The sequence below is a fragment of the Lissotriton vulgaris genome, chromosome 11 (genome assembly GCF_964263255.1).
Source record: "Lissotriton vulgaris chromosome 11, aLisVul1.2, whole genome shotgun sequence".
NCBI classification, from domain to species: domain Eukaryota; kingdom Metazoa; phylum Chordata; class Amphibia; order Caudata; family Salamandridae; genus Lissotriton; species Lissotriton vulgaris.
In genome coordinates, this window is record NC_141699.1 from 695,742,782 (window position 1) to 695,759,900 (window position 17,119).

The window sequence follows — 17,119 nt, forward strand, 5'->3', positions numbered from 1 at the left end:
CCATCTCTCCCTGCCCCTGGTCTGATCACTCATTGATCTCTTTCTCCTCTCAACTCGGACCGCCGATCAAGTCCTCGCACCCCAAAAACATCTGGGCCCGATCCTGGAGGCGGGTAGACCTGGCTGCCTTAGCCTCCTCTCTCTCCTCCTCCTGCCCCGATCTGTCCGGCCTGCCCTCAGCGGTTCAAGCCAATTCCATCAACTCGTGGCTACTCTTAGCCTGCGATTCCATCGCTCCCCTGAGGCGCATTTCCTCCAAACGGACTAATGATTCCAACCTGTGGTTCAATAACGATCTGAAGGCACAAAAACTAGCGGTCCGCCACGCAGAACGAGCATGGAGAAGACAGTACTGCCCTCAGCTTAAATCACACTTCACTTCCCTCTTGCAGCAATATAAGAAATCCATACTGTCCACCAAAAAAGAGTACTTCTCCTCCAAAATCCTAGTTGCGGAGAACAAATCCAGAGAAATTTTTGCCATCATAAAGAAACTTGCATACTCTGATCGAACCACCCTTACACCCTCCCCCTCTCAACCTCTTTGTGATACCCTGAACTCCTACTTTTTGGATAAAATTGCGACAATCAGGGCCAATATTCTTCCCCCTTCCCCCTCTTTCCGAGTCCCTCCTTGTCCCCCGACAGTCGCCCGCCTTCACACATTCCCTCCTTTAACAGAAGATTCTTTCCTCTCCCTCCTCCCTCTGGTCAAATCTGGCTCCCCTCACGACCCTTGTCCTGCTCACATTCTTGCTCATGTCTTCACCAACTGTCCGCTACCCCCCCTCACCTTTCTTAACAGTTCCTTGGCCCAAGGCGTGGTCACCCCCGCTCTCAAATCTGCCATAATCCTGCCCATTCTAAAAAAACCTGGATCAGATCTTTCCGTCCCTGCTAACTACCGCCCCATCTCCCTCCTCCCCTTCCTAGGGAAAGTCCTGGAGCGGCATGTCACCAAAGCACTATCTTCCTACGTGGAAGCTAACCGAATCCTGGCGCCCCGTCAGGCCGGCTTTCGACCGGCTCACTCCACCGAGTTGGTCGTGCTTTCTGTACTGGACAACCTTAGAGAGGGAATGGACAATGGCATCCCCCAGGCCCTGGTGCTACTCGATCTCTCGGCCGCATTCGACACGGTAGATCACTCCATCTTACTCTCCCGTGTCGGAGCGGCGGGGATCGGAGGCACCGCCTTGGTCTGGCTGTCCTCCTTTCTAAGCGGACGCACCCAGGCAGTTCGCCTGGGGGACTTCTGGGCTGAACCACGGAAGGTAGTGTGCGGGGTCCCCCAGGGCTCCTCCCTTTCCCCCCTACTGTTTAATTTGTATATAGCCCCCCTCATCTTTGCTCTTCAACAGATGGAGGTCTCCGTAAACAATTTTGCGGATGACCTCCAGCTCATTTTTTCTCTGTCCCACTCCCCTGACTCCAAATCCAAATTCCAATCCACCATGCTTTTCATCCGGGACTGGATGAATCACAACCACCTGAAACTAAATCCAGATAAGACAGAGCTTGTTCTGACAGGTGGTTGCTCCAGTCCCTGGTCCCCCCTCTTCTGGCCCTCCTCACTTGGTCCCCCCCCACCCCCCACCTCCTCCGTCAAAACCCTGGGTATAAAAATCAATGATCAACTCACTATGCACTCCCAGGTGAGCTCGGTGGTTTCCTCCTCTTTTCTATCCCTCCGCACCATCCGTAAAGTCTCCCGCTTCTTCTCCTTCACAGCCCTGAAACTTATTGTACTGGCCATGGTCATCTCCCGCTTGGATTATGCCAACGCTCTTTACCATGGCATGCCAGCCTATAGCGTACGTCGTCTCCAGCTGGTCCAAAACCAAGCGGCCCGCTTGGTATACAACCTGACGAAATCCCATCACGCCACTCCCCTTTTGAAATCCCTGCACTGGCTCCCTGTGCGCGAACGCTCCCTTTTTAAGGTGGGCTGTCTCAGGCCCAGCTAGGCAGGTCCCCCGCTTTTATTTCCTCGGAGATCATACCTTATGTCCCCCCCAGGGAACTTCGCTCCTCTTCTCACCACCTACTCACAGTTCCTCGCTTCCGTCGTAAGAAATGGGGAGGGTCTAAATTCTCCACCCTCGCCCCTGTGTTCTGGAACTCCCTTCCGATGCAACTCAGAACTTCCAATCAATACCAGCCCTTTCGAAAGGCCTTAAAAACCTTTCTTTTTTCCAAAGCATTCCCCTCATAAACTCTCCTCATTCTCTCTCCCCGCTCCATGACCTCAGAGACTCTGCCTACTGTAGCGCCATGAAACCTTTGGGTGTACGTGCGCTGTATAAATATTTTAAAAATTCAAAAAATTCAATTCGAATTCAAATTCAAATTCTTTTTCCTAAGAGCTGATTGTCTGGCCGTCTGGTCAGCCAGAGCATTGCCTTTCCCAACATTATCTGCCACTTTCTTATGGGCCTTACATTTTATAATGGTCACCTTTCTGGAGAGTGTCAGGGAGTCTATCAATCGATGAATTAGGGGGCCATGTTGAATCTTGGTCCCATGGTAAGTAAGGGAATTCCTTTCTTTTCATAACCTCCCAAAATTGTGGGCCACCCCGAATGAAGATTGGCTGTCAGTATAAATGTTTACCGTCATCCCTTTGCTTAACTCACAGGCTCTAGTGAGGGCCACTAATTCTGCTGCTTGAGCAGAGCACTGCGAAATCTGAGCTGGTTCTACTACTTGCCCTAATGTCGTGAGGGCGTAGGCGGCTGAGGTGTTACTATCTGGCCCTCTGAGACAGGATCCGTCAACATACAGTGTACCTTCTGGTTCTGCTATTGGGGTATCCTGTAAGTCAACCCGTTCCTTTGTCTCCTCCTCTGTCCTTAACACCTTGGGTGCTTGAGAGATTCCCCTCCTGTGCTGCATTCCCTGAATCCCCATTGTTCATGACGAGCTCAGCTCGTCATGAGCACAGCTCAACCGTGCCTCATGACGAGCTGAGCTCGTCATGAGCAGCGAAGGGGTTAATATGCTGTCATGTGGGTCTAAGCGGGCATCCTGAGTATCCAGTGGGAGTAATGTGGTGGGGTTTAGTACAGTGCATCTCTTGATGTTAATGTGGTTGGGAAAGAGTGTCAGTTCATATCCTGTGAGTCGTGCGCTAGTGAGGTACTGTGTCTTGGTGTTATTAAGGAGGGTATCTACAGAATGGGGGACATCAGAGTCAGGGGGGAGTTCATGATGATCCCGCACTCTGACGGAATATGAGGGCGGCCGCAGCGGTCGCCCGTAGGCATCCTGGGAGAGCCCTTGCAACAGGATCTAATGTGGCTGAAAAATAGGCACATGGCCGATGGTGACCTCCGAACATCTGGGTCAAGACAGCGCATGCGCAGCTGTCTGTCTCATGTAAAAAAAGAAAAAATTGTTTGCTATAATCAGGAGTACCGAGTACTGGAGCAGTACACAGAGCCCTCTTTAAATCTTGGTAGGCCTGCGCATGCTCTCTAGTCCATGGAAAGGAACTGTCTGATATGTCTTTAGTGGTGAGGGCAAGAAGAGGTTTGACCATGGCTGAAAAGTTGGAAATCCACTTTCTACAGTATGAGGTTAGGCATATGAAGGCTCGCACCTGCTTTTGTGTTCGTGGTGCCGTCATAGCATTGATAATGGCTACACGATCAGCGGTGAGCTGCCTTCCCTCCTTCGAGAGGAGATGACCTAAATAGGTCACCTTCTCTTGACAAAACTGAAGCTTTTTCAAAGAGACTTTGTGATTATGGAGGGCAAGGTGGCGTAACAAACAGAGAGTAGCTTCTTTACATGATGGGGAAGAATTTCAACAATGAGAAGGTCATCTACATATTGTAATAGTGTGAAGTTATCAGGGAGTTCCAAGGAATCTACTTGACTTTTGAGGGCTTGACTATAGATACTGGGGCTCTCGGTGAAACCTTGAGGGGCGTGGCAGAATCTAAAGCTCCGCCCACCAAGGGAGAAACAAAAAAATGTCTGCTGTCAGGATGTATAGAAATGCTGAAGAAAGCATTCTTCATATCTATGACAGAAAAGTGTGTTGCATCAGAAGGGATTATCGTTAAGAGGGCTGTAATATCAGGGACGACAGGATATTGGGAGATTGTTTTTTTGTTAAGGGCTCTCAGGTCAATCACGAATCTGTATATTTTAGGGGAGAGAGCATCTCCATTGGTCTTTTTAAGAACGGGAATAATGGGACTGTTACAGATATTGCCACGCATCTCCTCCACTACGCCCTTGTCCATTAATTCAGATATTATTGTTAAAAGGGCCATTTCTCCTTCCGCGGGTAGTCGATACTGCTAGAGGCGGGGGAGAAGTGCACCTGGCTGGATGCTTTCCCAATGAGGTGATATGTTGAGAAAGGACCAGACAGATACATATATGAGCTGCGGTGGAAGAAATTGTTAGGGATACACCTTGGGGACTACATGATATGGTAGCATACAGAGCTTTCAGTAAATCCATGCCTAACAAGTTTTCACTGCAACCTGTAGTAAGGACCAAGGGTGCGTCAACATGTGCAGGGCCAATATCGAGAGGTAGGGGTTCAGAGACAGGGCTCGTAACAGGTGTTCCTGCAAAACCCACGGAGACATTCATATTGCCAGAAAGGGGTGCCTCCGGGACTGACAGACGTGCAATAGAAGACCTGGTGGCCCCAGTATCTAAAAGAAAATGCTGATTGTTCCCCACAACTGACATTTGAACATACGGGCCCCTTTGATCCACTGGAATTTGCACTCTGGTAATACCCCTTTCCTGGCTGTCCTATACTTGGTAGGACCCTGTCTCATCAACTTCTTCATAATCATCATTGTAATAAGTGCGTGTTGCTTCGTACCCATCAAACCTATTGGCTGGGTGCAGCCGGACGGGAGCGTCATCCCTGGGCCTACGTTCTTTATCCTGTGGATGGGGTGGGCCATGGTCCCTAGTCAGACTCCCCTCCACCGGGAGCGCAAGGCCGAGTCTTCCCTGTTCGGATGTTTTCAGCTAACACGGGTCACTCATCTATCCAATGGCCGTACCCTTTAAAATAAGCACACTGATCTGTTTGGAGGGCTCCCGTACATTGAGGGCTGGAGGGGGTAGACTGGCGAGCCCTCGGAGGGGGGTGGGGTTGAGGTATGAAATTCCCATGGGCATCGGGACCTCAGGGAGGGTAAGCCTGCTGCAGAAGTGCCTTAGTCTTAAGATCCATAACCTTCTTACTTTCCTTGTCTCTATCTTCATTCTCCCTATTCTTGTGATATTGTGCCATAGCCAACATACCAGTCATAGTTTGGGCAGATTACGTACTTTCAACTTTCTTAAACCTGGCGGAGATCTCAGGAAGCAAGTTGCTGACAAACTTATCGACAAACACTGGGCAAGAACCTGGGGTCCGGGGATCCAAACCACTATGTCCCTTGTATTCTGTCTCAAAACGGGTAAAGAATTCAGCCACATTCTCATCTTTTCACTGCCTACAGGCGTTTATTTTATCCCAGTTAATGACAGTTTCCGGCAAAAGTGTTTTCATAAACGTTATTATTTTACTGGGCAAAGTCAGGATGGCAGCTTCTGCTTTAGTCCCTCCTACCCTTGCTTCTTCCATAGCTTCTAGTTTAGCCCATTTACCTCCCAATGCCACTTCATGGTCAGTATGTCGAATCTTGTCCCAAATTTCAGAGGGGACAACCGTACCAAAAAGTAAATCTATATCCTCAAGAACGAGAGTACCTGCCGATATAATCTGACCTAATTCTCTGTAAAAGGCAGCCAGATTCTTCTGGGGATCTGGTAATTGTCCTTTTACCTGCACTACTTCTGACCTTTTCCAAGGAACATGAACCCAAAGCCTGCGCCAGTGTGCCTCAACAGCCCCTCTGCCATTATTTTGGGCATCGGTAAGTGCGTTAACAAAGACAGGAGCTGCCTCTCTCATTGGCATAGCTGTTTCTAGAGGGGTGTTGGAAAAAGCGGTCATATCACGGTAAGCCATTAAAGCAGACATAGCACCAAACATCCCCTCTCCCTGAACATCGCCTCTTCTTATTTGTGACCTAAGGTCCATTATCCGGTGGGTATCTGCATAAGCGCATTCTCGAATCTTTGCATGACCAGCGTACACATGTATTCAGCCCAGGTGGTCTGTTCCATAATCGTCCACTGGGAAAAGGTGGACCATATGTCTTTAAAGGCATAAATATTCCCATTATTTATCCAACATTTACACTGTTGCTTCTGTAGTTCATTTTCTCGAAGGGACGAAAAGCTGACAAGGAGGCCAGTCGGGGGGAATTCAACAATTTATATAAATCCTGCTTAAATGTTGACCACGGGGATGCAGGAAAAGGGCAGGTAGGGGTAAAGCCGCAGGGGTAGGGCGAATGGAGACTTGTTGTCATTCAAGCAGCGTGGTAAGTGTCATAGGAAAAATCGGGAGGGTTGGTGTGACAAAGGGAACAGTAGGAGGGGCAGTGGGGGCAGGAGTGGGCGGTGGCGGGGGGACATGCGGGGTGTGAGGCGTCAGGGCAGGGTACATTGGGGCATATGCAGGAGGGCTTTCTAGCATGGTATCAAGCAAGGAATCACCTTCTCCCCTTCCATATGGCCCTTTCCTTTCTCCTCACAAGCTGGATATTATTTTTGTAACCGGGCCCCATGCTCCCTATCGGCTATTTCTACTGATGTTGTCATTTGATTTTGTATATTTTCTCTGGCGTGGTCGGCCATTGACATATGTTCCTGTTTTCTTTCTTGAGCCTTCTGCTTTCAAGCTCTCTGCTCTATCTCTTTCCTCCAAAATCGGACAGATTCAAACATAGATGGGCGCGTTTTTTTCATTAATTGTTCCTCTAAGTTGGCGAGAACTTGGAAATTAAAGGAGCCATAAAGTGGCCACTGTAATTCTGCGTTACTTTGTTTCGTATATTTTACCCAGAATGAGGAAAAGATTATGGCAGAAGGGCCATGTTTAACATATATTGTATGGCCAGGGGTCCCTTCTGGAGGAAGCGCACAAGCCGCCTCCAGCTGGGATTCCTGCGTACACATACAACAACATAATTTCTTGAACTTACTACTGACTGGCATGCTTGTAAACAGATAACAGACACCAGCGGGTTTTAAAAACTCACCTCGCTTGCTTGGCTTTTGCAAAAGTCATTAACAGCAGAATCATACAGACTTGGTGGGTGATCAGTCCACCCTTACCTTACAGGGGTAGTTCTCTTCTGCAGACTTAGGGCTGTGTCTTGCTCCAGAAATATTTGCTAGGGGACTCCAGCGAGGACGCGGTCATGTGGCCCAGACCGGGTGGGGAGGAACAGCGGGTGAGTCGTTCGGCTTACCGGATTGCAAGAATTCCTCAGGTAGGGCGCCTCCGTCGGAGTCTCTCCGTTCACCTCCTCACAACCACCTGGCCTGACCTTTGTACTCGTGGAGTCCCTGTTTGGGTGCCATTTGAAGAACCGGAATAACCCACTTACTGAGTCTCCGCAGCGGGTAAACTGGCCAAGTCTTCCATACCCTTCATACGTAGTAAAAAGAGACACAGGAGCCTTCATCTGCAGGAGGAACCCAGATTTATTCTAATAGCCCAGTCTATGGAACAGAGTCCCAAGCTCGTTAGAAACAAGACAGAGGAGGCTGCTGCTTTACTCCGCAGCTTACAAGCCTTTTATACTTTTTCATTCCAGTCTTTTGGCTGTTAGTCCATTGTTCAATCAGGGCAGTGTTTGCAGTTGATAACCAGATCCAGACGATGTTTGCAGTTGATGACCTGGTCAAGGCTTGGTACCAAAATCATTGTTCACTCAGCTTGATCAAAGCACGGTCATTCAGGTCATTGTTCGATCAGCATGAACAAAGCTCAGTCATTTAAACCATTGTCCAATCACCCTGATCAAGGCCCAGCAGTCAGACCATTGTCCAGATAACCTGATCACTGTGTCAAGGATGTTTACCAGGCAGGGAGCAGGAGATGGAAAACAAATCATTTACCCCAGGCGTGAGTGTCTCATGGCTTTCTGTCAAACTGCAAAGAACAGGGGGGGTTGGGTGTGCGGCAGTTCCTGGGCCGAAATGCAGGCTGCAAGATGGTTTTTGTTGTGTCATTTAGAATTTCCTCAGGCATCAGCAGAAACGACCAGGTGGGTCGTGTGGAAGTGTTTGACACGAAATGGCAATGAAAAAACAATGGAGCCCCGGTACAAATGATGCCGATCAGAAGAACAATTTTCCTCGCTGTATTCAAGGATGGACCTGAAGCTCCGTCCACTCTCCGTCCATATTTTTCATTGGCTTGTGTCATTGTCCACTGTGAACTGTGACTTTTCATTGGTAAATAGGCGTAGTAGTCCCTCCTTAGTACCGCTTTGTCTTATTTTGTAACCTTCCATAAAGACACCCCTGTTACATTTGTTGTTACATGGTAGGCTTTAATTATAGCCTCCAAGCACTATTTTCTTAAATCGCTTTGTCCACGCTCTGTCATATCTCTCCTACCGCTTAAAAAAGAATCTTTATAGCATGGGCGCCGAACGCATTTGCAATGCTAAAGGTCTTGAATTTGCGAGAGTTTGAGCTATTGGCAGTGTTAATGAGAATGCCTTTTATTTATCTGTTTTAAAAATAGCACATAAATAAAAGGCTTTGTCATTTACACTGCCAATAGCTCAAACTCTCATAAATGCGAGAACTATTGCATTGCAAATGCTTGTTTAGTCTGTAAGCACTATTTTGTTTAATGAGTTGCTCCTACTGTAGGCACAACATGCTTTCCTGCAACATTCAGTGTGCCTTGCGTGCTTTCACCTTCTGGTCAGCCGGGTAAAAGACGGCCGCTTCTTTGAGCAGTTCTGGCACTTACAAGAGTTTTATCTATTGGCATCGTAAATGACAATGCCTTTTATTTATGTGTTAATTAGCAAAACAGATAAATAAAAGGCATTGTCATTTACAATGCCAATAGCTTAAACTCTCGCAAATGCGAGACCTGTTGCGTTGCAAATGCTTGTTTATAATACTCTGACGCTGGACCTAGTGGCCCCTCTGTAGTACCCTCTGACGTTCGACGTTGTCAAGCAGTGTATTCTGAGCCAGGCAGGTCTTAGGTTTTCTAATGGATTTAGCCCTGTGCTAGTTTTGCTCTGTTCTTGGCAGTGGGTGCAGATGGTGAGCCCAGGCCTCATTAACTCTGACGACAATTAGTTTAGCTCATTCAGAATTGCTTGCCTGTGTGGAACCCCTTCGATATTTTGATCATTCTTTTAGTAAACTATACCTATTTAATTTTCTTGATTGGTGTACAAATACTTTAAATAAAACCTTTAGCTGAGCTCAATCGGTAGGAAAACATGGCTGCTCTGCAACGAGAGTGTTTGTGGTTCCGGGCTGTGTGTTCCAGGAAGGATGTAGGCCAGTTGTTCAGGTATGACAGCATTTGTTAATGGTTTACAGGTGCATTTACCTATTGCCAACCAGCAAATCTACTTATACAGCCCCGCCAAGCCTGGCTCGTGAGAGCTGGCTGAAGCTTGGTGGCTTCTTTTCAGGCTATATTAGGCCAACACATGTAATAGACTGTGCAGTAACAGCTCCCCATTAGCACAGCCATAGGCAAGGGAAGATAAGCTCCAAGCATTAAAATCCAGGGCTTGTATTTCCCTATCAGTTTGTATTTTTTTACTTTTTGCTCATATAGTTCAGGGCTGGCTTCCCAAAGACTTGCCAACTGTGCAAAAACCTCCCTTCTCTTTGGCAGTCAGTGACTCTCATTAATTTGAAATTGGACCACGAGAAATTCCCTCAGTGAAATGAAAAAACGTGCACACTATTAAAGGTCACAAATGCTGCAATAATGTAGGGTCTATTCAAAACATGTGATCAGATTTCAACACTTCATAAATAGCTTCTCTGGTTGCAGGGCCATGTTCAAGTTCAAAACGCCGACCAAACAATCTGTCTCCTGCCAAGACTGTATTTGAGACAGCGAAACGACAATATTCAGCCACATTAAATGACAACTAACCATCTACGTTGTCCCCTGGTTGTGTTTACGGAGGGACGAATACGTCCTTGCCTGAATGTTTTAAGTCTCTCACATAGCACCCTAGAAACAGAATTTAAAATGTTTTATTCTAATGACATGATGTTATGCACATATTGGCACAATACCTGATAAATAATGTAATGCTCTCCATGTTCTGGTACTTCAAATGTATGATCCTGTGCTCAGGTTAAAAGTGGTATTTCTAGCAGCTGAACTGCCAACACTTAACGGGGACCCAGGGGGAACTTGGCACGAGCCGGTGTTACCCTGGGGTTTTTTCGCGCAGTGGGGCAATCCACGCAGCGTGATAGGTGTAGATAGGACGAGGGGTGGGAGTAGCAGGTAAGTATATATAGTTAGAGTTTTGGTGGGAGGATCACTGTGAGGGAAGCTAGCGGCACATTTTTTCGTTGACCCGCCCACCCATCCTCTTTTTTGTATGCATATGTAAAAAAATAATAATAATAAATACATTTTATGCGTCACATTAGGACAGGTATTAGTTCTCTCCTTCTTTAGTTAGTTTATTATCATTAGGTGTTTTTTTGGGGGGGTTAGGATAGTCTCGAGTGGGCTTATCCATCCCTCTGGGGCAGGGAGGGGGGAGGAAAAGGTCAATAAAACAAATGAGGGGGAAGGAATGTTGGGTTTGTACAGTACATGGGGGTATTTCTAAAGTTTTGTTTAAAATAGTTGGTTTTATTATGATAAGATGTTTTTGGGGGATCTTGATTGCAAACGGGGGTGGTTCTTGATGCGGCAATGTTGTTCTTATGGGACAAAATATGCTGCTTACCTTTCTTAATAAAGTGACATTTTCTGCTAAGATAATAATGGTGAGTGGATTGTTGTTATTGCGCGATGCTCTCATGAACAAATACAGCCAGGGGATCATTGTTAACCGTTTTTGTAGCTGTTCTCTCTGTTTTAGACCTAGTAGTAAGAAGGTGTGGTAATACGTGCAGACTAGGGCCTTGACTCCAAGTTCCCCCATTCTCCCCAAGACCTCCAGCAATGGTAACTTTGGAGGGGGGTGGACTTACATGCCAGTGAAGAAGTACGATTTTCGGAAATAAAACCTGCTCAGATTAAACCTCAGTTTGTGTGAAAACATTAACACAAGTTGTGAAATTACCAGTGAAAATATTAACATTGGGTGTTTGGAAAGAGAATCAAGAAACATGCAGGAAAATGATAAATGGTTCTTGTAGGACGCAAATAATTTCTGCATGAGAGAGAGCAGCGAATATAGTGAAAAAAACGTGTGGCAAAAAGGGTAAACACTTATTACATATATTAAGCGTTGAACATGTTTGCCTTAATATCAGAAGAATGTGAGGGCATATTATCAAGGGGGTTTATCTCCGCTTTTTTGGCTTTAAAAGCCAAGAAAGCGGAGATAAAATTATCTCCCTATTACCTAGCTGTCGCTAACACCAGTTAGCGACAGCTAGTAGGAGATAGCGACCATCTTGGGCCCCACTTTGCATGTCAGTGATATTTATCACTAATGATATGCAAAGTGGGCATGCCAAGATGTTAGCGACTGAAAACAGTCGCTCACATCGCTATCTCCTATTACCAACTTTTGGAGATATTCGCGCTAAGCGCGAATATCTCCAAAACCTAACACCTGTCCCGAGCAGTTCTTAGCCATGTTATCCAATGGGAGGTGGATAACATTTCTAAGAGCATTAGCTCGGTAATGCATGAATATCACGGACTTTTCAGCGATATTCATGCATTGCGGCGATTTTTATCGCATTTGTGATAAACCTTGGTAATACCAGGGTTTATTTGCGGTAAAAATCGCCGCAGCGCAGCGGTACATTTTTGTCTCTAACCAAGCAATAGCGATAATTATCGCTATTGCTTGGTAATATGCCCCAAGAAGACTAAAATGAATTAATGAAAAGAGCTTTACATGTGAACAAATAACTGAAATCTGTTTGTTTCTCCTAGAGAAACTGCATGCTTTACAGAGAAGGCCTCAACCACTGTTAGGTTTTAATTCGTTTTTTTAAACGTAGGCTGCTGCAGAGAAATATTTGTCCTTCATTATGATTATTGTGTTCTTTTCTTGTCTACGACTACGTGGATGGGCTATCGTCTGGAACTTACTACTGTCCGGGGAAATGATACATTTTTATGGATAACTGCTCTAGTAAAATATTGCAACATGACTACCATGTGTGTGAGTCAAGGAAGAGTGGTATTGTGGTTTCCTCTGCTGAAGGATGAGGATGACCTCAAGGCTCAAAAAAATAACTTTTGAGAGTGAGGTGCGACGGAAGTGGTGTCACTGAACACCCCATGCTCCTGAACCAATGAGAACTGAGAATCTCTTTGATTTTGTAACTAATTTAGGGATGGGCTTTAACAAGTAGGGGATATCTATATGTGTAAGAACTAATTCTTGGAGAGAGTGCGGCACACGTTGAGGATTTGGCAGACGTGTGAGCTGTGAGCTATTTATTAAGCTCTATTTGCAGAAGCTGATTGAACCTGACTCTAAAACTTTGCTCCTCATGCCTTTGTGAGGTTGCCCCAGCTATCCCTTCTGGCCAGAGGGTTACATCTTCAGACTATTAGCACACTTTGCTATAGTATTTCCTTAGGTTCGTTTGATATTCTGTTTGCATTGATTAAGTTACAATGCTCTTTTGTCTCTCCTCCTATCCACTCATTCATGCGTGTCTAAATGAAATGTTATTGTGAATTATGTTTCTTGTTTGATGATCTATATTGCAAAACAGTGACTTTGTATGACCGTTTTTATTTGCTTACAAAATAAATAGATGATGCTAAGTGAATAGTTAAACTGAGTCTGTCATTTATTGATGATCATGATTAATGAGTTTTGTACTTATCATGTATAGATTATTTTATAAATCTTCCCTTTGTTGTAGGTCCTCATAAGCGGTGCATATTCCGTCAAAAAAGTTGCCTGTCCCCGACAATTCTCAAAAGATTAATTGGAGGACGAGTTATTGGTATGAGCAAAATTTTGATTACATTAGTGAAATGACCAGTAGTTATTAATTGGGTTACTTGTGGTGAATTTATGTTTTCCCCACTTTCCTGCTGCATCTGTTTTGGTAGCAGAGCTAGGATGGTTAGTCAGATTGATTATACCGGTAAATGATTTATGACAGAGATTATTATTTGTTTTTATTATCGTTTACGTACCTTTGTTATGCTGTGGTCAGACCGTTGATTTTAAAGGAATTGAGTTAGTAGGTCCAGGAGTAGGCCTAGGATCCCGGGATAAGCCCAAGGCTGAGTCTTAGTGTGGCATACACTAAGTAGAATTGCATTGTCTGCTGTTGATGCAGTGCTGACCAATGGACGTATTGTCGGTATTGCACAGGGAACTTTGAAGTTTGTATAGTCAAGATGTATTTGGTACCTTTAGAAAGCGCATCTGCAGAAGCCCCAAAAGTATTCACTTGATTGAGAGTAGAATTACGCTGGTCGAGGTTTTACTAGTCAGACCCTCCAGGATTTCGCGATTTCGTTGTTTGCCGGAAAACGGCACGTTTGTAAAAATGTAGTGATTTTTACAAAAGTGCCTATGAAATCTAGCACAGTGTGTAATAAATGCAAGATTTAAAAGTAATTGTATATTTGTTGAACATCGCTATTTCCATGACAATACTCGTGTCCAACCTCCACAATCAACTGACTTCCTTCACACAGGGTTATGTAAAATAGGAGTAAGGCAGAACGTTTATGGAATCCATACATTTCTCTAACATGCCCGATTTGTGAATTTTCTATACAGTAATACATTTCTACAATCTGTAGGTATATGGCTCGCCATCCAAGGATTTACAGCTTTTTTGTGAGGAGGACAACAATTTGCCTGAAGATAACTTTAAAAAAAAGTAATCAAATAATTACTTGGAACTTTTCACTGAAGTAAAATTAACATTCAGTACTTGATCATTGGCATTGGTGAATTTTGTGGAATTCCACAAATATTACAGGTGTGGAATTTCCCACAATATTTGCTTGTGCAACACCGTCTAATGCAGAATAATTCTCCTATTCATATTTTGTGTAACTTTTGAAAGCATAGTATGCTATTTCTTTCAATTTTTATGTAAGCCACTAGTATGTGAACTTTAAAAATTGTCATGCAATTTCATGAAATTTAGCATAATTTCAGCTAAATATCTCGAGAAAAATTCATGGTTTTGGACGCCAAGGGCCCCATTAGGATGGTGGTCGGAAAACCACCCCGACCGCCTTGGAGGCGGGAAACAACTGCCCGCCGAGAACGCTGATAAACGGGCGGTCAAATTAAGAACAACCGCCAAAAAAGACCGACCGCGGCGGTAGCGGGCCAGCAAAAACTGCCCTACGCAGACAGTGACGTCCAAAAACTGACAGCGGCAGTCGGAATCGCAGCGGAAAAGCTACAACCCGCCGCAAGCAAAGCAGAGACACCGCACTGGAAATTAGCATATCCCCGATGGTCTCGCGGTACGAACCGCTGTTCCCGACCGCCGCAGTCGCACACTGCAGTGAATGGGAGAGCCAGCGGGAGAGCTGCAGCATGGCCACCGCAGTGGACGATCCTCACAAAACATAGTGGACGATGCAAAAACACCACAACAAGGGCAAACATTGCACACAAAAAGTAGCCATGCCCCCCAAATACACAAAACACTTCCAAATGAATGCCAAACAAAAACATACATTTTTCAGGACAACTCCCACAGCACACCTGACAGCAAAACCCAATTATGACACACCCACACAGCTGTGTATAAAACCAGCCCCTTCACTGACCACAATCCTTTGCAACACTCCAGAAGAGAAGGGCACACACCAGAGCTGACAGGAGAGGCAAGACAACACATAACACCCACCACCACCACCACCCCATCACACCAGCACCAACAACCCCCCAGCACATAACACACCTCACACAAAAACACCACACCCATCACCCACACCCTTGCACTGACAAACACTTCAAACACCACACACCATAGCATCACAGAAAATGCCCAAAGTCACAGAGAGTGAGTTGACAGTCATGGTCAATGAGATAGTCAGAGTGGAACCACAACTGTTTGGCAGCCTGGTCCAACAGACACCATTAGCCACAAGGACACAGATGTGGGAAAGTATAGTACAAAGGATCAATGCAGTAGGGACCACCCCGTGATCCAAGAAGTGTTGAAATATAATCGATAGACGTGAACATCGCCGGCGCCATCTTGCCTAACAAGAGCCATTGTATGCACGTAAACTGCATCCATTTTAGATACCGTGGCCATTTCGTGTGTTGCCGATCACCAGCGCTTCACCCTGACCTTGCAGTCATCCCCCGCGCTCTGCCAATCCCCAAGCACACATGCCAGAGTCATAAAGCATCCTCAGCACGACCCAACCCCGGAGCCACTTCCCGTGCCTAACGCCCATGTCCTTTCATCCCCCTCGCATGAGCAGGCCCATTGATAACCTCCTCCCCTGCACCTGGCTGTTTGACCCTGTCCCAGGCAATAACCAGCCCCTGCGGATACAGTTTATTACCCCTGTACAGTAGAAACTCGCTCCCCATCAAAGAGGTCGGAATTAATCAATGACACAACTCTCTTAGATCTGACCGATCTTGCATACTTCAGACCCTGCCGGAATGCCCAGCTGCGCGATAACAATCACCTGCTGAGACCAGGGTGGGGGACATTTGCTGTTGGGTTGGAAGCGGGGATTCCGGGGATGTAATAAACAACTGTCAGGAATGTGTTACCCTGCAATAAACAGTCAAGATTGTATATAAAAGGCTATGCCACAGAGGTACAGTTAGAGCACCTCGAGAAGACATTTTGTTTGTCCGAATTGACGTGTTCTCCTCCGGAGAAATAAACCTGTTCATCGCTTTCCAGATATCCAGCGCCTGCCTCTTTATTTGATTAAGCTAATAATCGAGTAGATCAGAGGTGATTAACGCCAAAGCAGTGATTGATGATAACTGGGAAAATCTGCTTTTCTACAATTGGCGTCCCAACGTGGGGCCCATCAGCGACACGTGGGTCCGGTAGAGAGGTCCTAATGACAGAGTGAACGACTGCAACAATCGGAAAAGTGCACCTGCCTGAAAGAGACCCTCGTCTGGCAGCCGATCATCCGAAGTTCACCGGTTCTGAACGGACCTCTCTCAAGTGATCTACGATCCTGACTGGGATCCCACAGGAGTGCCACGGCAAAAACGGAACACAGAGGACGATCAGGCGCTGAAAGTGGAAGACAAAGAACTATCCAAACGGTCCGGGTAAGGTCGAGTAGGATGTTTGGTAGGACGGTTTTTCCATCTGATTGATTGTTTGATTGCATTGGAATTGATTGATTTGAAAATACTAGTATTACGCTCTTTGGTTCCTTGGTTCTTTGGTTCTTAGGATATTTGGTTCTTTTTGAGATATTCCCTGCTTGCAAACAACGAAGAATAGGAACGTTCTCTCTCTTTGCAGTGAAGGATAGGTAGTGTGGATCTTTGTCCACCATTGTTTGAGATCTTCATTTGTCTGATTATTCGTCATGCCTATCTTCTCCCCACTGATTGGTAATTGGTTCTGCCCGGACCGCTTATTAGAGGTCAGTCATCCGGCTCCACTGGAAGGCACCCCTAATAAGGACATGTTCGTTAAATATGGATTAGTCGCTGTAGCTTACAGTAAACTATGGCATAAAAGTACTAAAAAAGATTGAGAAAATCAGTGGCCACTGATGGGATCTTTTGACCTCGATAAAATAGAAACACTAGAGAAAGCTCTACGCAAAAAGAAAACAACGCCAACTATGCTCAACAGTCTCAGCATGTGGCAAAAATAAACGATTCAAGTAAGAAGAAAGATGAAGCAAGATTAGAGAAGGAACTACGGAAATCAGCTCACCTAGCTGGTAAAAAGTTAGAAGAAGAGATTAAGGAAAGAGAAAACGCTAGGAAGGATCGAGAATCAGAGATCTCAGGACAATGCCCTGTCAGAGCGCCCTCGCCTCTTTACCCTGAGTTACCATCAAAACAGAAGATAGACAACGATTTACTCCTAGGTCCAC